Raw genomic sequence first — 21,159 nt, forward strand, 5'->3', positions numbered from 1 at the left:
AATTCCCATTCACTAGGCACAGACTGTGGCTGGACGGGCGGTGTGGTGGGGCTCTCACTGAGCATTCTCCTTTCACGTAATCCCCGACCAGATATGAATTTTGTGGTGTTGCCACTTTCCTGCTGGCCAGGAGGGAAGTTGAGGCCCAGGAAAGTTACACTTTCTCGCTGTGGTAAGCGGCAGAGCCATGTCAGCCGGTCCAGGCCCTGGCTTTCAGGTCTGTTTGCTGTGAGCATTTCCTCTTGTGTTTCCAGCTTTTGGCCTGTTTGACCTATCAAACTACTGATGGTGTATTGATAATTCTAATACTCTCGACATTGTGAAAGATTAGCTTTTCACTTTGTGCTAGAAATGTTTCTTGCTGTATTTTTCTTTTAATTAAAAAAAAAAAGTCAAAGTCCCACGTTTCTGCCCATTTGAATCTCCCTGAGTCTCCCTGTTGTGAAGTGGTTGGGTCTGGGGATTTCTAGGGCAGGGGCCTAGTTGGTGGTGGCTTTGCCTGGAGGAGCCCATGGCTCAGGACTTAGAGTGGGGACTGGAGCAGTGTGAACTGTGGCCTGAAAATGTGTTCCTGTGTGCTGAGGTGGTGCCCAGATTCTTTTGGAGGATGAACTGATGTTTTGATCAGTAGGTTAGAGAAACACTTGATGATATAACACTGATAATGTTGTTTTTGTATTCAATCCTAATTTTGTGTTTTCGTTTTCGTGTAGTGCAGTGTGCTTTATGTTTTAAGAAAAAAATTGGCAATCAATTCATACAGTATCATGATTTAATAATCCTTCCTCACTTACCGGGTCATATTTCAGGTTTTTATATGTAGTTTTTATATCTGTAGTTCTGTTTCTGAATTCTGCATTTTGATTCATTCCTTCATTTTTAAATTTCTTATTTTAAAGATTTTATTTATTTGAGAGAGAGAGAGAATGAGCTAGGAGCAGGGGCAGAGGGAGAAGGAAAGGGAGACTCCTCACTGAGCATGAAGCCTGATGTGGGTCTCAGATCCCAGGTCTCTGAGATCAGGACCTGACCCAAAGGCAGATGCTTAACAGACTGAGCTACCCAGGTGCAGCCACATTCCTTCATATTTTTATTTTTACTCCAGTGCTGCACTGTTTGGCTGGTTGCTTCAGTTTCTGGGAGGGAGGGAGATGACCCCCTCCCCTGTTCTTCTAACAAGTTTGCTTTTGCTGCATTGACTGGAGAAGGGCCAGGCTTCCTGAAGATGAGTAGGATGATTCAGTGACACCCAAAAGGCAGTGGCTATCATTGTTCCCACTGTGCTTCAACAACTTCACCCACTGACTCTTTGATGATGGCAGCCACCAGCAAATCTTCTGCAGAGGACTGCTGCCTTGGGATGCTTTTCTTGTGGTGCTGGACTTCATTCCCCCTGGCAGCCAGTACAGCTAGGATTAGAACCTAGGAAAAGTCCCATTAGAACCCAAGAAAGTGGGGTGCCTGGGTGGCTTAATCGATTGTCTGCCTTTGGCTCAGTTCATGGTCTTAGGGTCCTGAGATCAAACCCTGCACTAGTGTCCGTGCTGGCTGTGGAACCTACTTAAAATCAAACAAACAGAAATCAGCCCAAGAAAGTACCATCCTTTGTGTTGTTCTATACTGTGGATCAGATTTTATTTTTCTTTTCTTTTTTTTTTCTTTCTTCTTTCTTTTTAAAGATTATTTATTTGTCAGTGAGGGAGCACAAGCAGGGGGAGCAACAGGCCGAGGGAGAGGCAGGCTTCTGGTTGGGTAAGGGGTCTGATGTCGGACTTGATCCCAGGACCCTGTGATCATGACCTGAGTCATGTTAGGCTGCTGCCTAACAGACTGAGCCAACCAGGCATCCCCCAGGATCAGACTTCAATAACCCTACCAGATTTCTTTAGCTTTGACATTTTAAAGGACAATGAAAGCTAGCTAAACCTACACCAGGATTCTGCATCTGCTGGGGCTGTGCTGTCCGGGCCTATGTGCCTCCTGTTCTTCTAACCCCATCAATTCCACCCATGTTTTAGCCAGAGAACTGTAGGCAGGTGTGGGTGTGTCACTGAAAGCTTTGACTCATCATTCATATCTTTATTGTAAGCTTATAATCTTTATTTTTTTCTTTTTTTGGGGGGTAAGATTTTATTGATTTGTTTGTTTATGAGAATGAATGGGGAGCAGAGGCAGAGGGAGAAGCAGACTCCCTGCTGAGCAGGAAGTCTGACATAGGGCAAGATCCCAGGATTATTTATGACCTGAGCCCAATGCAGATGCTTAACCGACTGAGCCACCCAGGCGCCTCTTTATTTTTCCTTTATTGATTATCTGCCTTTCTGAGGCAGCATTCTACCTGGGTTTTCATAACTCCACACTAAGGTATTCTTTCACTAGTGTGGCCTGTTTTGAGGTAATTCCTATACATTCTGGCTATGCTGCTAAATGATGCTATGATCTTGGACTCTTTTTTTTTTTTTTAACCTCTCTGAGCCTTGGTTTCCTCTGTGCTAATGTGGATAATATACCCTCTCTTGCAGATGTGTGGAGGGCCATGGCTGACTTGGATGCAGTTGGAGTCATCTCACGGCACATGGAATACACAATTTATCTTGCTTCCTGTCTTGATAACGACATCTTGGTTTTCATGCTGTCTTAGAACAAGTAGAACTTGACTTACATGTAAGTTGTGAATTCACGTACTTTTGACAGAGGTGTTATTTTAGTTTAGTTTAGTTCAGTTTAAAGCAGGCTCCACACCCAGTGCAGAGCCCAGTGTGGAACTCAAACTCACCACCGTGAGATCAAGATCCGAGCTGAGATCAAGAGTTGGCCACTCAACCAGCCTAGTTACCCAGGCATCCCTTCTGTTTATCATTTTTCAAAAAATGTGACAAGTAACACTTTCTCTGCTTGGACCTGTCCTCACACCTGCTATGCTGGTCTGGGGGTCAGACGTGTAGCTGGTGTGGTGCTGGTGATGTTGAGCAAGACAGTTGTTAAGTCTTTTTACCCTAATTGCTGTTGTCCTATTATTTCCTTTTTTTTTAAAGATTTTATTTTATATCGTGGTGATATATGCTAAAACTGTTGCTTCTGGTCCTGCCTTAAAAATTGAATATGTAGGGCATTTTTTAAGGATTCATCCCTGGAGATACAGTATTTGTTTTTCTCTGTCTGGCTTATTTTGCTTAGCACAATACCCTCTAGGTACATCCATACTGTTGTAAATATCAGGATTTCATCCTTTTTGATGGCTGAGTAATATACCATTGTGTGTATGTACCACTTTGTCTTATGTTGCTGGACACTTGGGCTGCTTCCATATCTCGGCTATGGAAAAAAAAATGCTGCAGTAGGCTTAGGGGTGCCTCTGTGCTTTCAGAATGTTGAGTCTGATGTGTCAACTGCCACAACAGTCGTGGAAACTCAGGAAGGGAGCCAAGTGCAGGAGGTAAGAGGAGGAGTGCAGCTTTAGGCAATCTGAGTTGAGGTGTCTGTTGGACGTGCAGGTGTAGGTTCTGGTTGGACAGTCAAAATGTAGGAATGGGTGCTTGGGGGAAGAGAGATGCAATCATGCTGTTGCCAAGGGATATATTCCTTGTAGAGAGAGTGACAGTTAAGGATTTAGGGTAATTCCTTCTTTTCTTGGGCAGATAAAGGGGAAGAATAAAGGAGTAGTGGATAGAAGGGGAGGGATGTGGCTTTGATGCCAGGAAGGCATTTTTGCACAGATGTCTAGAGAAGAGAGATTTCAAGGAATGAAATGTCAGCAATGTTCGATGATGTGAAAAGTTGCAAAGCAGCTTGATTAGGGGGTGGGGGTAGATTGAGGAGGTTGTCACTGAGTACTGAAAGAAAATGGGAGGTGAGTAGTGGAGTCCTAAGCCAGACATAGAGATAGAGTGACTGGGCGTGATACCATGGAGGTCACACACAAGAATAGCCTTTTAGAAAGTTTGATGGTAAAGACACAGACGATCATAACTCCAGACATAGCTTGGACAAGGGTGGGTTTTACAGGCTGTGTTTACCTATTTGCAGGTTGACTGAAGGGAGATGACAGATGGTGCATGCTGCTGGATGTTGTGGGTTGAGATGGGATCAGGTATACAGAAAAGCACACAGAGAGGAGTGTATGGCTGCCCTGACTGCTTCTGTAGAACACAAGGCCAACATTAGGCATGGAGGGAATGGAACGTGGCTCAAGGAGATGTGCAGTCTCAGATACAGACCACATGGCTCAGAGTCTTACAGGGCTCTCCTTGCCTCCGCGTGGCCCTTCTCACAGGGTTTAAGTTTTGAAGAGTCCTTTTGTTTCTCTGGGTTTGGGGTGTGACTTGAGAGACATAGCAGAGAGCAAGGGCTGAGGAAAGACCAAGAGGGCAGGAACTCACAGAGGGGAGTCTACTACCCTCTCTGCCTTTTCTGGTATGGGCTCTCTCCTGATCTGGATGGACGGATGGCCTGCCATTACTTCTTTTAAAAATGCATTTGGCTTTACCCTGCCAAAAAGCAACACATGTTTATTGAAGAATAGTGGGAAACCCCAGAGAAACTGAAGGAAGAATATAAGCACTCAGCTGAAGACAACCATTCAAAAGTTCTGGTACCTTTTCCTCCCAACTTCCACTGAAGTTTAACAGATAAATGTATATATATGAAGTGATTTCTGGGAAAGACCAAAAAAAAAAAAAAAAAAGATACCAACAACAAGAAAACAAAAAAGAGAACAAAGCAGAAGAAAACGGTGTTCATTTTCTTCCTGAGGCTGCCCTTCCTCGATACTGCTACTTGGTTTTACTACCTGCTTTTCTCCCTGGGCTTTGTTGACAAAACATGGTTCCACTACTTTTACCTTCTTCAAAGTGTTTGACAGAGTCGTTTGCTTTCAACATGGAGTTTGAGCAAAATGGACTATTGTTTTAAAATATTCTATCATGTGTGCTGTAATATCTCATCCTGGACATGATACAAATGCTATGATAAAAAGAAGAGATGCTTTTAAAGTGATCACCAGAGTTGTGAAATTCATTGGCATGATCCTTCTTTTTTTTTAAAAAAAAGATTTTATTTATTTATTTGACAGACAGAGATCACAAGTAGGCAGAGAGGCAGGCAGAGAGAGGAGAAAGCAGGCTCCCTGCAGAGCAGAAAGCCCGATGCGGGGCTCTATCCCAGGACCCTGGGATCATGACCTGAGCTGAGGGCAGAGGCTTAACCCACTGAGCCACCCAAGTGCCCCGACATGTTCCTTCTTTTGAGGGTCATAATTCGTTTAATTTTTTTCTGCTCCAGCTTAACCTTCGCAGTCTTCAGTTGTTATGTGCATTAGACACAGTATTAGCAGTAGTGGCAGTAAAAATACTCCTGTCACCCTTTACAGGTACCATTTTACTAGCATCTCCTTACCACTGTAGCAGCTTTAAACCCTGTTTCCACCCTGTTCATTCCTTTAAATGCCTTTTCCTTAAAACCTTTTCTTAGTTTTTGGTGTTCTATAGCTTTACCACAAAATGTTTAATTGAAGATTTCTCATCTTGCTTGGTATCTGTGCATTTCCTGTATTTCTGGATTTATCATTTCTGTAATATCCTCAGCTGTTTTCTTCTCAAATTTTGACTCTGTCCTTCTGCTGTACTTCCCAGGATTCTTATTTAAACCTCCCGTCTGTTGTTCGTGTCTCTCAAGCTGGCGTTCATCCTCTTCTCCTGCCTCCTTGTGTTGCATTCTGGGGAATGTCTTCACTTCTTGGTGCAGTGTTGTGAAGTCCTTCATTCGGGGCTCATCTACTGCCCCACCATTCTGGTGTGTTTTCTGTTGTGTTTTACGTCTCAGTGATTTTTGGTCCCTGTTTAACTTCCTTCAGTTCCATGTTCACACTTGGCCTGTTGCTTTTGATAGGCTCTTGATCCTTCTTCATTTTTATACCTCTTTTGTGTTCTTAAACAATTAACATGTAATATTTTCTATTCTGTATCTGATTATTCCAGTGTCTAAAGTCTTCATTTTCCCTCAGTCTTCTGTCTCTCACAGTGGCCTCATTTCTTGCATGCTCTGTGAAGGGATTTTGAGACCAGATTTATTGGAACATAGATGTATTCTCTTTTCATTCTTTTTTTTGGTGTTTTTGGTTTGTTTGTTTGTTTGTTTGTCTGTCTGTTTTTTCCTGGAGGGTTTGTCTTCCCTTTGCCAGGAGGCTGGGAGTGTTCTTGGTTGGGATCACATTGGTTCCATTTGAGGGTCCTGGTTTATTAAGGAAATCTCAGGTTCAGTTCCCCCAACTTACCGTGTGGTGGGAACGGGGTCTGGAGGGCACAGGCCAGTAGAGATCCTGCAGTGAAAATGGCATTTGTTCTCTGGCACCCTGATTGGTTTCTCTTGAGCTTGTTGCTTACAGATCAGGTTTTGGCTCACTTGTTTTTGCCACCTCCCTCTTCCTGCTTCCTTTCCTACCATTTTCTAAGTCCTTTGCTAGTTTTCCGATGTCTTCTAAAGCCCAGAAATGTTTTGTGAATTCCATTTGCCATCACTAATTGCAAGTCTCATCCTGCAGCAGGAAGGTCAGAGCCAGACACTGTAATGCTCTGCCTCCCACAGAGGAGATTTTAATACCCTCTCCTCATGTTCAGAAATTCTAGATTGGAGATGGAGTTATGGATACATTACCATCTACAGAGGATTAGTTGCCTATATAATAGAACAAGTATGCATTATTCTAATCTTCCTAAAACTTCCATTTTGCATAATAAATATGAATGAATAAGGAACCCGCATTACTTTAGTTTATGCAGATGTTCTCTTTCTGTCTCTGGCTTTAGATGGTAGGTTGTCATTTGTATGGTTCATTCTGAAAATTGGGTAACTTCATTCTTATTTTCTACATGTTGGTGCCATATAAAGTGATGATTTATGGAGAGTCAGAGGTAAATATTTATCAACATCTAAATAATTGGGGAAGGCTTCCTTTACAAAAGGTAGAATTATTAAGACCTGTTTAATCACAGAAGGGATATCCTGTAAAGCTAGCCCATAAATAAAAAGTGGATCAGAAGAAAGCAGAGAGAGGAGAGAATTTGGAAGGAGCACGTGGAGGGACACCTACTGCCTATCCCTGTAAGTCAGGGGCAATCTGGAAGGGAAACCGTGTTAAAGGAGGCAGTAGTGTTTAGATGTAATGAGCTACTGGAAACCTCACAGTGTTCTGGTGAAGCAAGTGGTGTGCAATCAAGTCCGCAGCCCAGTTGAAGTTGTGGCTTCAGGCAGCAAGCGAGCAGGCCTTTCTGTCTGCCTTTATCTCCAGTGGGAGCGACTTGTCCTCCTTGAAGTCAGCCTCCAGACATCTTTTCCTGTCGCTACACATCTGTGCATCACTGAGAATTTCTGCGGTTGCTGCTTCATGGAGATGTTTGTCAGTTTTGGGTTTTGTTTGTTTTGTTTTGTTTTTTACCGAGGTTCACTTGCTAACTTTTCTCTTCTCTTAAAAAAAAATATATTTAATCTAGGGGTGCCTAGGTGGCTCAGTGGGTTAAAGACTCTGCCTTCGGCTCGGCTTGAAGGCATGATCCCAGGGTCCTGGGTTTGAGCCCCACATCAGGCTCTCTGTTCAGCAGGGAGCCTGCTTCCCTTCCTCTCTCTCTGCCTGCCTCTCTGCCTATTTGTGATCTCTGTCTGCCAAATAAATAAATAAAATCTTAAAAAAATATATGTGCTTAATCTAGGGGCACCTGGGTGGCTAAGTGGGTGGGTTAAGCCTATTTCTTCAGCTCAGGTTATGATCTCAGGGTCCTGGGATTGAGTCCTGCATCAGCAGGGAGCCCTCTTCCTCCTCCTCTCTCTCTCTGCCTCTCTGCCTACTTTTGATCTCTCTCTGTCAAATAAATAAGTAAGTAAATAAATCTTTTAAAAATATATATATAATCTCTTCCAGGAAGAGATTATGCTGAGTGAAAAAAGTCAAGCAGAGAGAGTCAATTATCATATGGTTTCACTTATTTGTGGAGCATTACAAATAGCATGGTGGACAAGGGGAGATGGAGAGAAGGGAGTTGAGGGAAACTAGAAGGGGAGGTGAACCATGACAGACTATGGACTCTGAAAAATAATCTGAGGGTTTTGAAGGGGTAGGGGGTGGGAGGTTGGGGGAACCAGGTGGTGGGTATTAGAGAGGGCACGGATTGCATGGAGCACTGGGTGTGGTGCAAAAACAACGAATACTGTTACACTGAAAAAAATATATATATATATATTTCATCTCTTATTACCATGTATTTCAAATGGTAGTGAGGGATGATGGTGTGGGACCCCATGAAGTGAATTTACACTGCCATCTTGACAACAATATAAGTGTCGTACACAGCCGTCCTGTGTCCCCTTTCATTCTGAAATGGATTCTCTCTTCCCAGCTGTTATCAATAGAAGACAGGGGTCTTTGTTCTTGTAGGTGACTTGTCCAAGATCGCACAACTTTCGAGGTTTAACCTTTGGTCTGATTGTAGGACCCATTTTCTTTAACTCAGTGCCATGCAACCTACCATGTAGGACTCTCAATACTCTCCTGCTTTTGAAGCTGTACTCCACAGGCCACGTCTACCAGTGCATATCTATTTTTGTCTAGTTCACTCATTTATTGCACACGTTTACTGGATGCCAGCTATGTGTTTCAGGCACCTTTCTAGGTGCTGGAGATATGGCAGTGGGCAAGTCAAACACAACCCCCTGCCCTCATTGAGCATGTTCCATTTCCTACTACTGGAAGCATCCACCAGGAACAATGGACTTATGCCAGAAGTCCAGCAATGATATGAGTTCCAGAAATTTCTGAATGGTTCTTTGTGGAAGTGATGATTTGGCGGCAGCCCTCAAGGTAGCTACCTGCACAGGCAAAAAAAAAAAAAAAAAAAAAAAAAAAGGAGGGCTGGTGTAGAAATGCCTGATGAATGGGCTTCAAGGTCAAATAACTGAGCCAGGTCTTTAAGGTCTTATTTAGCTCGGAGATTTTTCAAGAACTTTCCATGATACATAAGCATATTATAGAAAAAACCCTATTCAAAGCACACTGTAAATTTGGAGGATGATTGTCTTTGCATTATTTTTGTGATTAAATGACAGTTGATGATACAGGCACTGTTGTAAGTCACTTATCCCTGTGCAAACACTTTGTGGTAAATTCTTTTATCATCCTTATTTTTCAGAGGTAGAGACTGATGCAAAGGGAGAAGTTTGGTGGTTCTCCACTGGCCACAGCTAAGCAAGCAAAAAGCAAAAAGCAGAGCCTGCATTGGAAACAGGCACTGTGGCTCCAGACCCCAACTCTTCACCCTTGGGCTTCTTGCAGCACGCCTGATTTCTTGTCACTAAGAACTTGGTGCAGGAGTTTAACGGTACCTTTAACTTCTAGTTTTTCTTTCTCAGAACTGAATCTGCATTGCAGTGCATCTCTGCATAAACATGTGTTTAATTTTGTCACCTTTAATTTTGTTTTTAGGTAAGATCTGAAGGAGTCAATCTGTTTCTTCTGTGGCTTCAAGCACTTCAGACAAACTTTGCAGAAGAGCAGGTGCTGATTTTGCTTGCCTTGTGCCTGGTTTCCCAGCGATCATGTCATCCTTAGGGACCTACATGGTGGAGACACTCATCAGTCCTAGCCCTGGTGTGGCGGATGGTGAGGAACATTTTAGCCAGCCTTACAGGTTGAAATGATTCTGGAAGTTCTCTTGAGGGATTCCTCAGCTTGTCATGATCCTGAATAGAACCCTTTATTTCGTAGATGGGTTTGGAGGAGGAATTATCCCCTGCTCTTGTTCACAGTAATGTCTTACAGACATTAGAATAGAAAGAATCAGAGCCTTTTTTATATGCAATGAGGATGGGAGACATTTACTGAAGTGGTCGAAACAGGAATGGAAGGGAGGACTCAGATGTTGGAAACAACAGGAAGTGGAGACACATCATGTATCTGGAGTGTTTTCTTAGCTGTGAATGAAATTTAAATCTGCCATCCAAAACTACTGTTTATTGTCCTCAGCATGATTGTTCCACGAGTGGACATTCATCTGCTCACCCAGCCCTGTATTTTCATGCCGCATTCATGGAAAGACAGTAGCTGCTTCCTGGGAAAGTCATGGCAACCATCTGTGTCCCATGAGTTTTTAAGGAACTTGCCAGTTAGGGCCAATGATTGATTAATGCACATCACTTTATTGCCCAAAGACAGGTATTTGATCCTTAGGCTGACCGAAGCAGAATTTGGCAGAGAGAAGAATAGTTTAGAGGGAGAGGTGGCTTCATGGGAGTTTGTACCGTATTTCCAACCCCTTGATGCTCGCTGGCCTGGAGTGTAGCATGAGCAGGTTCCAAAGGAGGGGCAGATGTATTTTAATGAAGGCCATTTTTTAAAAACCCTTTGAACGTTGGTGAAGGAACTCCCTTTTTTCCCCACTCTGGAGCAAAGATAATATCCACAAGAATCACTCCACTCTTGCCGGCCATATCAGGGGAAAGGATCGCTGAGGACCAAACATGGTTTTTCCTTCAAGTACTATTGAACTGTATGGTTATTCAGGTAAAAGCAAAATCTTGGATAATTCAGGAATGGTCTTTCTCTTGATAGGAAAGAGGAAACATTGCTTATTTTCTCCCAGCTCATCCATATTTTGTATGTTTGCTTGTTTGTTTGTTTGTTTGTTTGTTGAGTTGACTCTTTATGATATTTCACTAGAACTTGAATATGTGCTATATCACATCAGCAAAGACCTGGCATACATAATATTTTGTGTGAGAGTGTATGTCAAGCAAACATTTCAGTTCTCCCATCGGCTTTTATATTACCATATTCACACAGAACACTTCACTTCTAACACTGTGGCTGAGGCTGTGGATTTTTCCCTCACCAGGCAACTCTGCAACACCAGCTGGGTGTCCTGTAGTTTTACTCAGCTTTGACACTGTCTGCCTTGATATGGCATCTGATCCCACAGGTTAAGGGCTCAGTCCTGTGAGACTGTTCCATCACATTCAGGTGCCAGTCATAAGTAGGAGGAGCCCAGGTTACCCACAACTTCTCTACAACTTGGCAACAAATCAGAGGTTCCTTCAACTCCTCCTCCGGTTCAACTGAGTGGCTCGCAGAACTTTGGGAAACATTTGTTTTCATTTGCAATTTATGAAAGATATGATAAAGGATACAGATGAACAGTCAGATGCAGAGACACAAAGGGCACAGTCTGGGAGGGTCCCAAGCACAGGAATGTCTATTCCTGTGGAACTGGGTTTTATCCCCCTCCTGGTACCTGGATATGTTGACTTACCTGGAAGTTTCCTGAAACTCCTGCTATGAGGATTTTTTTTTAAAGATTTTATTTATTTATCAAAGAGAGAGAGGGGGAGAGAGTGAGCACAGGCAGACAGAATGGCAGGCAGAGGCAGAGGGAGAAGCAGGCTCCCTGCTGAGCAAGGAGTCCGATGTGGGACTCGATCCCAGGATGCTGGGATCATGACCTGAGCCGAAGGCAGCTGCTTAACCAACTGAGCCACCCAGGCGTCCCTGCTATGAGGATTTTTATGGAGGCTTCCTTACATAGATGTGCTCTGCTTTTAGCCCCCTCCCCTCTCTGGGGGAATGTAGGGGTTGGGGTGGGGGTGCCGAAGATTCTAAATTCTAATCATGGTGTGGTCTTCCTGGTGATGTGTCCCCACTGAGGAGCCATCTCGGAGCCCACCCAGAGTTGTGTTATTAGAACAAAATATTAAACTCAAAATGGATGGAAGACCTCAATGTAAGATAGGAATTCTTGCCAGTTTTCTTAAGGTGATTCTTTCTCTCTGCTATCCCTCAAGATTTTGTCCTTGCCTCCCTTCCTGACTGCACTGTCCTATCGGGCAATCTTGCCTATTGGGCAGGTGGAATGGACCAGTAGGGTCAAAATGCACAGCTTCTAGAAGGCAAAGGGATACTCCAGTCTGCTCTCAGGACTTTGGAGTCTTTGTGTTTTTGGTGCTGGTGAAAGGAAATGAGAGAGGACAGCAGACAAGAAAGAATGCTAAGTCATTAGAGAGAACTGGTAGGATAAAATACAGGCATGATGAGTAGAATGAGTTTAAAAACATGATACCATTGGGTGATTTTTTTAATACTCAGTAAGAATATTTTTAACAAAGTGAACCATTTAGTTTTGAAATATTCATTCTTAGCATAATTTGAGTTTTAAGATAGGATTACATTACATGATTGTCAACATTATTTGTCACCATGACTTTTTTTTAATTTCGGATAGGAATTTTAATAAGATAGCATTTTATTTCAGTAGACATTTAAGTTAAAATTTAAATGTATATATGTTCTTTCCCACATATTATCCAAAGGCTACAAATTAGAGTGGAAGAATAAGGAGAATCAAGATACTTGTTTTAAAGTTCTTTTTACACTGTTTTGAAAATATTGTCTTCCTCATTTATTTCCATCATTTACCATGTTAGCAAAATCTACAAACTTGTACTTGGTAAGTACTGATTGGGCTGGGTATAGAGGATGTCCACAGGGAAGCTGCCATTCTCTTTCAAAGTGACCTTTGTTTATTTTTAAGCAAAATATTCACTTTATTCTTATATTTAATGGTAACTTTATTGTAAGAGGTTTAAAGTTTCCTAATAAATGATTTTACCTATTTGTACAAACTATTTGTACCTCAGGAAGACTGTGGCTCCTAAAATAATTCAACATGTGTCATGATTCTTCTTGGTATAATTATATTTAAAATTAAGTTTTAAAATTTTAATTTTTAATTGAAACTATTTATTGAAGGCAGTGTTTACTTTCTCATGCAAAGATGTTGAAATAAACATTCTCGTTGAAGTCTTCTCTTAACGGTGTTGAGGTACGGTGACCCCAGACCCCAGACCTTGCCCAGTGGTGAGGCAGACCATCCCAGGCCATGCAACTGCCCAGAGTAGCCCTTCCTTATATCCTGGATCTTTCATCCACTACGTGCTACTTACAGCTTCTTATGGAGGGGCCAATATTTGGGCAACTGTGCAACCTAAGGGCAGTAAGCTCCAGAAAGGAAGGAAACATGAGGGAATTTCTAGTTTCACTGCTCAGGGTTTTTTGGGTTTTTGTTTGTTTGTTTGTTTGTTTTCCCCTATGAAAAATGAAGGCTCACAGGACATAAGTATCCCTTTGATTGGTGCTAGGGTGGGGAAGCAAATTTTCTTCTCCCTATTATTGGAAAGCAGGCAAAATTAGTTAAAGTGAATAATCAGAAACAATTTGGGAGGGAAAGAGATCACAACAGGCATTAATCCATGTGGTGAATGTGGACTACTAATTCAGTTGTCTTTGGGTGTTTACTTACATACACACAAATGTGCATGCTTGGATCAGGGGAAAGCAGCAAAAACTTGATGCCTTTTGAAATATGTAGAAGTACTAACCTTTAGAGGTACCGGGCTGTGTATTTGTTAGCTATCTGTATATGGGTATTTTTTTCAGAACTTGATTCTGATTTGATAAATAGTCTATATTCACTGTGGAAAACATAGTATACTTTAATATATTGAATTAAAGTTCTTTATTGAGAACTTGTCTGCCTCATGCAAGTGCCTCCAGGTATATAAAAGGTGGGAGGTCGGGGTACCAGGTGGTGGGTAATATAGAGGGCATGGATTGCATGGAGCACTGGGTGTGGTACAAAAACAATGAATACTGTTATGCTGAAAATTAAAAAAAAAGAAAGTAAGAGAGCTGGACATACAGCAAGTAGTAGCTCAAGTCCAATACCATGTAACTTTTTGTATTGATTATGAAATTTAAAGGAGAAAGGGACTTTTTTTATTATTCTATTTCTTTTCAGTGTTCCAGAATTCATTGTTTATGCACCACACCCAGTGCTTCATGCAATATGTGCCCTCCGTAATACCCATCACCAGGCTCACCCAACCCCCTACCTGCCTCCCTTCTAAAGCCCTCAGTTTGATTCTCAGAGTCCACAGTCTCTCATGGTTTGTCTCCCCCACCAATTTCCCTCAACTCACTTCTCCCCTCCATCTCCCAATGTCCTCTGTGTTATTCCTTATGCTCCAGAAGTAAGAAACCATATGATAATTGACTCTGCTTGACTTATTTCACTCAGCATAATCTCTTCCAGACCAGTTCATGTTGATACAAAAGTTGGGTATTCATTCTTTCTGATGGAGGCATAATAATCCATATTGTATATGGACCACATCTTTATCCATTCATCCATTGAAGGGCATCTTGGTTATTTCCACACTTTAGTGACTTTGGCCATTGCTGCTATGAACATTGGTGTACAGATGGCCCTTCTTTTCACTACATCTGTATCTTCTTGGTATATACCGAGTGCAGTTGCAGGGTCATAGGGCAGCTCCATTTTAATTTTTTTGAGGAATTTCCACACTGTTTCCCAATGTGGCTGCACCAAGAAAGGGACTTGTTATTAATTCTGTGGAGCTGGTCAAGTCAAAATTCAAAGATGAATTTTTTCAGACATAAAGTAGTTTATACTGATTCTATTCTTGAGATTCATCTACAAGGAAAAGGCTATAAAACTAAAGTCTCATGGATTTGATTAGGGTAGTATTGGATGTTAAAGTACCTGAAATGATGAAGAATGTCTGTACATTCTTCTAGATTTGTTTCAGTCCTAAAATATTAAATTAGTTATAATGTATGTGAAAATATCCTTACTATTAGAATTGCTTATCCTTTCTCAAATTTTCTAGTGGCTTAGTACTTAGTACTTCCACCGCTGTATGCCATAGCTATAATAAGCAAGCAGTAACAGGAGTCACCATCCCACCTTTGTCAGGTCACAAGGCAGAATCAGAAACAAGTCTACCAAAAAATGTCATCCCTAATAATTTCTGGTACTTTAATTTTAAAGTTTTAGTTGATATTCATCCAATCAAATATATAGCTGAGGTATATGTTTGTGAGAAATTGAACTGTTTAGGGTGGTGGCTTACACTCACTCCCCTAATCATGTATTCTGTTTCCTTCCAGACATCCCCCATTTGAGACCAGCGCCAGTGTATGTACATTACTACAACTCAAGACAATGAAAACATTTATAGTATAAAAATTCCATACATGGCAATTCACATTGTTTTTATTAAATGGATTATAAATTTCTTTTTGGAAAAAAGTATCTAGCTATAATCCAAAACACTCAAAATCGAGTTGCTGTACTGCCCCAAATCATACAGGTATGTCATTCCTCTTTTTCTTATATTTTACATAGGTAAAAATACACTAACACATACCAAAGTAATTGACTCATAGGGGTTTTGGTTCCTAAAGGATGCTGGTTCTAGGGATTATGTTTATGGGTGGGCTCTCTGTTGCTGAGGTGTCAGAGGGACTTCTGAGATAGCACTTGCCATGCCCTGCTGACATTGCCATGACAAAGTGATCTTGGGGGCCAGGGAGATGTTCTGAAAACATGATGTTGTGTGCAGTCTCCTGGACCCTCTCATTTTCCTTCCTTTGCTCAAGAGCCAGTGACATCAGAGCATAAGACCAGGGGCCTGTGTTGCCTTCACCCATCCCCAGCACCAGGCAGGCCCTCAATAATCATGTAGGTGGGCTGTGGGAAGGACCTATTTGACTGCCAAGTGCCTCTTGGCATCTCAGAGGGAGCAGTGGAAGAGATCTCAGGATTTTGAGGTGCCATGATGGAATGCCTGGAAGAAAAGGCAGACTCTCTTTAGAAGGCTTTCAGTGAAGACCTCTTTCTGTGTGGGGCCCATGGTATACCTTCCCTCTCTTGTGGTCCTTGGTCATAGAGAAATGGGCTTTCCCAGCAGGTTGAGTTTCTTAGAAACTTTGTGCTGTGTAAGGAAGGACAACTTGGGGAGGTTTGAGAGGGGCTGCTTCATGGCAGGGGCCTGCTTTTATGCACAAAGCATGGTCCCCTTAGAGTAGCTTCGCTGATGCCCCAGAGTTCCCAAAAGTGTGACTAGGCCTGAGCTGCAAGAGTTCACACACCTGAGTGGCAGGTAGCATCTTGGTGGAGGAGCACCAAACTGAGGTCCAGAGCACGTGTCCTCATTGATTAAGAACTGACTACAGAGCTAGACAAACTTATTGTCAAGAAGTTTGAGGGGGATACAGTTACAGTAAAGAGCAGCAAAATACTTACTGAAGATTTTGAAAGGGAGCTTTGGGGTGCGTGGATGGCTCAGTTGGTTAAATGTCTGCCAGAGATCAAACCCTGTGGTGGGGGGTGGGGAGTCCCTGCTAAGTGAGGAGTCTGCTTCTCCCTCTCCCTTGCCCTCTGCCACTCTCCCTGTCTGTGCTCACTTTCTCTCTGTCTCTCTGTGTCAAATAAATTTTATAAATCTTTTAAAACATAAAAATACAAGAAAGATTTGAAACTTAAATTCACTAGTTGTAACATGTAATAGGAACCCTGCAAACAGTAATGATCACTGCTGAGAACAAAATTGATTTTTTTAAAGATTTTATTTATTTGGCAGAGAGAGATCCCAAGTAGGCAGAAAGGCAAACAGAGAGAGAGGAGGAAGCAGGCTCCCCAGCGAGCAGTGAGCCCAATGCAGGACTCGATCCCAGGACCCTGAGATCATGACCTGAGCTGAAGGCAGTGGCTTAACCCACTGAGCCACCCAGGTGCCCCACAAAATTGATTTTCCAAAGGAATATCCCAGAACACTGAGGAAAATTTCAAAGAGATGGAAATGAGAAACGAATAAGTAAGATCTGAGGTCAGGTCCAAATCTACCTTGCAAGTACCCTGAGGACAAAAGGAGAAAATAACAGAAGTTATAACTGAACTAATGCAGCATTTACTTGAGCTGAAAAACAGTTATGCCTTCAGTTCATAAAGCCTTCAAGTCCCAGGGAGAATTAGCTGAACAGACTCAAACCAAAACAGACGTAAACCTATTTGACTTTCAGGGACTAAGAAAAAATTGTCAGAGTTCCAAACAGAAACCACCAGTTCCTTCTCGAAAATGAGACAGAGTATCATTGAATATTGACTTTAAGCTCTATCCCTCAGAGCTGAAAGAACTCTGTTTCTTAGAACTCTTGCTTCCTATCACATATGTAAGCAGATGTCAGATTGATTAACCTTGTAAATTGGTTTAAGTTCTAACTCTACAAACAAAATGATAAAGAATTTGGAGACAATCTAGGGGCATGTAAAAATTTGGGAAGTGGTAGACTACCTTAGATAGAGATAAGACCCACAGACCATAGAAGAAATGACATGCCACTTTATTTTAAAAATTTGAAAAAGATTTGTATATCAAAAAAGAGTAAAGCTGCATGTGGGCAACAGGCTGTGAAAAGCATCTGTACCATCAGCTGTTCAAGGAGTTCATGTCTCTGACGTGCCTACAAATTGAGAAGAAGACAAACAGTCCGATTGAAAAACAGACCAAATGAGAGGAAGGAGAAGTTCATGGAAAAGGAAACAGAAATGACCCTGGATTTCATAGTGAGCCAGGGAACACCATTAGTTCTGGACCATGTTGAGACACCTTTATTCACTCACCCTGTAGACAAAAACTAAAAATCATCAGGTAGACAAAAATTTGCATGAAATCATATATAAGAAACTCAGCCCCACTCTTTGGTAAATTTTACAGTCTATTTTGTGTGATTGTTAAGTCAATTCAAAACAATCTGTTTAGAGACTCTGACTGTTCCCTACTTGGTTACAAATTTTCAGGGAACCATCATTGTATTTATTGAGAATAATTTCCTCATTCTTGAAAAATACATTTGAGTGATGAAAAATAGCAAGAATAATGGAATAGCCACAACTTCAAGGTTCTAGTTTTCCCCCTGCCCTTAGTGGGAAAGGAAACTTTTCACACATGTGAGTCATCTACTTTTATTATCTGGATTTCTTAGTTTCCGTAAAGTCTGACCTCTTGAATCAGTTTGGATGGCTGTCTCATCCTAACTCAAACTGTCTTAAAGATTAAAAAAAAAAAAAAAACCTTCAATCTCATGACGAAGCAGCTCATGGCAGTGCTTGCAGAGAATGTGTTTTATTCACACTGTCTCCATGATTTTCTCCATTTTTCCCTACTGTGCCCTTTCCCTCTGGCCAGTTTGTCTTCCACACCCTGCTGACTGTGTGATGGCTGCCCACAGTGGGGGCAATGCTTTTCTTGTTCACATTCAGAGACAACCCAGATATTTCTGTAAAGCCCTTCCCGTTTGTGTGTGTGGGACAACCTAGGTTACTGTCTCTCATAAAACAGTAACAAGGCACTGACTGTCGTGCAGTTGGCTGTGTGAATGGCCCAGGAGGAACATGACTGGCTTCCATGACAGACCCCTTCCCTGTAGTGTGGATGGGGCCAGCTTCCTGTGAGTCACCTGGGCTGCAGTGGAGGAGGCACACAGTGCACTGGGGTTCAGGGAGGGGGAGGGAGGAAGGATGCTGGCAGTCAACTCTCCAGATCCAGTACTACCACACCCTGAAGATAGTCCTACCTAGAAATGTTCCCTGCCATTGTACAGACTCAATATGTCTCAGTGAGTTCTTCTAATAGTTTTTAGTGCCACTGTAGCAAATGACAAATTCTCAGTGGCTTGAAACAACACAAATTGATTATCTTGCAGTTCTGGAGGTCAGAAGTTCAAAAATCAGTCTCAGTGTGGTAAAATCGGGGTGTTAGCAGCCTGTGTTCCTTCTGGAGGCTCTAGAGGAGAATCCACTTTCTTGCCTTGTCCTGCTTCTAAAGCTGCCTGCATTCCCTGACTTGTGGCCCTTCATTGCACCACCTTTTATCCCTCTGTTTCCAACTTCACATTGCCTTCTGATTCTGATCCTCCTGTCTCCTTATGGATCCTCATGATTACATTGGGACCACCGAGGTAATCCAGGATAATCTCTCCCCCCCTCACACCTTAATTTAATCATGCTTGCTAAATCCCATTTGCCAGGTAAGGTAAAGTACTCAGAGCTTCTTGGGCTCAGGATATGGTCATCTTTGGGGCAGTCGCTATTCAGCTGGTCAGTTGCCTCCTGTGCTCCCTTTTATGCCTCACACCTCATCTCACATGTGTCTGCTGTGTTCCTCTCTTCATCTGCATTGCAAATGAGAAATGCAGCAATTTAAACCATTGAATATTAGATTTTGGAGATAGTTGCAGGAATAAAAGCACATATAATTTTATTTGTGTCCTAAAAGTTTTTGTTTGGAATTTTAAATTTTATCTAATTGTCCCTAGGTAAATTAAATATGATTCAATCAGTTGATCTGAAAAATCTTTTCAAAGAGTATACCGCTGTTGTAAAGGCCCTTCAAAACAGTATTTTGAGTGCTGTTTCCAAATGAAGTTTACACTTTCACCCTTATCACTGTATTAAAGGTCATGTTGGAGGGTTTTGTGTGTGTGTGCTTTTTTCCAAAGTGAACTTGCTTCTCTATCTAAAACTAATACCTCTAACCGTATTTTTCACCAGGGAGGAGAGGAATTAGTGTATCTTCTAGACTAAGTTTTCTTTCCACGTGAAGAATCTGTTAGGACTAATATTCATGGGAGAAGGAAAAGACAGTAGCTCTTACACCCCATATACTATGTTGACAACAACAGTATAAGCCTGACCAAAGCTGTACATCTTGGTGCATCATTTCAGCTGAAACGTGTTCAGTGAAGTATGATTTATTCCTTAGTAATTCATTTTTGTGTGAGATAAAAGTACATCAACAGAAATTAGGGAAAGCAGAGTGGTAATTTTAAAATTTCATCATTGACTGTTTTTTTTACCAGTTCTATAAGCACATTAATTGATATTAAAACCCATAAAAGCTCATTTGGGAATGAAAAAGAAAGTTTGAGGTGGTATTGATTTTTTAATGATATTTGTATTTATTTGTATGATTACGCTTAGTTACACTTTGATTGAGTCCGAATGTGCCCTTCAACAATAATCCATGGGCTCTGGGTTTCCTGAAGTTGTATGTCATGGGGTGAACAGTTAGAAAAAGTGAATCCCACCAATTGACAACCCTATGGGGGTTTATATATTACACAAACACATTTGTTTGTTGACTGCCACTCCAGTACTTTCTGTGTCCTAGAGCTCCACCCACGTGGTGCAGGCTGCCCCCATCTGTGCTGGAGAATCATGACGGGGCATTCAGTGGCCTTAGGCATCCCCAGAGAGCTGCAGTTGCATCCTCTCATTTCCCACCTAGTTTGTGGGCATCCCCCTTTAGCTTGACCCTGACAGTGGACAGGTCTCAGTATGAGCTGTCTGTGGGAAGAAACAAGATGTTGGGGGGGGCAGCGGTAGTTGTTGATGGGAAGTTTTAAGTGTCAGGTTGTATCTTGCAATTTTCTGAACCCTGGCAGTGCAGGCCTGGGCCAACCTGGTATGTCTGTTTCACCAACCAAATCTTCCTCATGTGCCCAAGAAGTGAAACCATATTTGCATTTGCCACCAGAATCAACTAATACTAAATAATAGTTGAGAATTCCAGCTTGATTATAGTGAGTGGAAAATGGACCTCTCTCTGGTTAATTCTTACATATGATTTTACTGTTCATCTTCATAAAAGGGATAAGAAATGAGGAAACGTGGATTATCAGTTTGTTTTCACTCTCATCACTCACTGCAGTTATAATTTTCAAAATACCAAGATGTTTTTCAAAAGTAGTTGTTTTTTTGTTTTTTGTTTTTTTGTTTTGTTTTGAAATTTTGTTTTTGTGGAGGGAGTAAGGACTAAGACTAAGGAAAGCATTGTTCTATCAAGAGAAGTCGTTTTCAATTTATGGTATGATGGGAAATCCATCTCGTATGTCCTATTTGGATAACAGAGCTCACTCTTAATTTTTTTAAACTTCCTTTGATTTTTTAATTGAATTATAGCTGACCCACAATGTTGCATTCGTTTCAGATATAAAACAACAAGATTTGACAAGTCTGTATGTTATGCTGTGCTCGCCGTACTGGACCACCAACCATATTCCCTATGCTGTGCCTTTCGTCCTGCAACTTATTAATTTTGTAACTGGAAGCCTGTTATCTCCCACTGCATTTCACGCATTTTGCCTGTCCACCCGCTGCCTCCTCTTTGGAAACGATCAATTTGTTCTCTGTAGTTATGGGTCTCTTTCTGTTTTTCTGTGTGTTCAGAGAACTTTTTAAGATAACTTGGTGCCTTTAAACA

Source organism: Mustela nivalis (assembly GCF_964662115.1).
Source record: "Mustela nivalis genome assembly, chromosome: 3".
In the NCBI taxonomy this organism is placed as follows: domain Eukaryota; kingdom Metazoa; phylum Chordata; class Mammalia; order Carnivora; family Mustelidae; genus Mustela; species Mustela nivalis.